Source organism: Aplysia californica, unplaced genomic scaffold, assembly GCF_000002075.1.
Source record: "Aplysia californica isolate F4 #8 unplaced genomic scaffold, AplCal3.0 scaffold00051, whole genome shotgun sequence".
Classification (NCBI taxonomy): domain Eukaryota; kingdom Metazoa; phylum Mollusca; class Gastropoda; order Aplysiida; family Aplysiidae; genus Aplysia; species Aplysia californica.
Window position 1 is genome coordinate 1,945,021 of NW_004797321.1, and position 1,232 is coordinate 1,946,252.

Consider the following 1,232-nt stretch of genomic DNA (forward strand, 5'->3'; position numbering starts at 1 on the left):
TATCTATCTATCTATCTATCTATCTATCTATCTATCTATCTATCTATCTATCTATATCCCTACACCTTGCCGATCTGTAATATTATTATATCTTCCTCACTTTGTTTCTCTCTCCCCCTTTCTCTCTCTCTACATCTCACTCTCTCTATCTCTGTCTCCCTCTCCCTCTCTCTGCCTCCCCCCCTATTTCTCTGTCCCTCTAACTGCGGGTGGGATTCTCACAATTTTGTTATAGACATACTATTATCAAAAATTTAAAGATTAAGGTAATATAATTGGAGCGCAGTTACTCAACTATTCCCTACTGGAGACGTCTTTGGGGTTGTTCCATTTTAGCGTTGACAATAACGTAATCCAATGGAACTAAACAGATAGCCGACAAACTCATCCAATTGTGATAATCCTTTGCAAAAACAAACACCCTGTTTACCAGAATGGACTCTGCACTTTTAATAAATTAATAACTGATTATAGTATTATTATTAGATAGAAAGTAAAAAATCCGAAACGTAGGCTTATGTCATTTTGCTCGCTCATTAAGGACTACAACATCTTACAACGATTATGGTCATCTCATTCAGTACTTACTTCGGGAGATTCAGAAATGACAATTAGGACCAGGTGTATCTTGTTTTTCTTATCAAACGAAGGGATCAGGTGCAACACAGGCTAAGTCTCACTAGTCTCTCCATGACTCTGTTTTTCTCTTTTTTTCTCCCCTGCAAGTTGTGCACGTTAAAGATCCCTTGGTGGTCTAAAATCGATAAGAGTAGGCTTCGGCCACCACCCTGGCAAAATTCAAAATTTCCTACCAACTGAAAATATTAGGTGTGTCCCGCGCGCTCATATGACTTTATGCAGTTGCGAGAGCCGTAAAACACATTACAAAAACAAAAACAAACCAAACAATCATTACAGTTATTATAATAGTATGCTCTAGTTTCACAACGAGATACGGACAATGAAGCGAAAATCCATTCTCTTTAAAAAGCATAGAACGACATTCGAATGACACTTCTCTCCTCGAATATTCGTGAGTAGAAGAACAATCGTAAACTTCGAATAGTAAAGTCGAGTGGTCACAGCTCTTGATGCAGACGTCGGCGGCCACCAGAGCCCGCGCGTTATCTCAGCAAACGATGTAACAACCACCAGGGCCACAGACAGACGACAGCTGACAGGTCTCTCGGATCGTCTGTAGGGGCTCGCGCGCTGTGGGCCGGGGGCTGGAG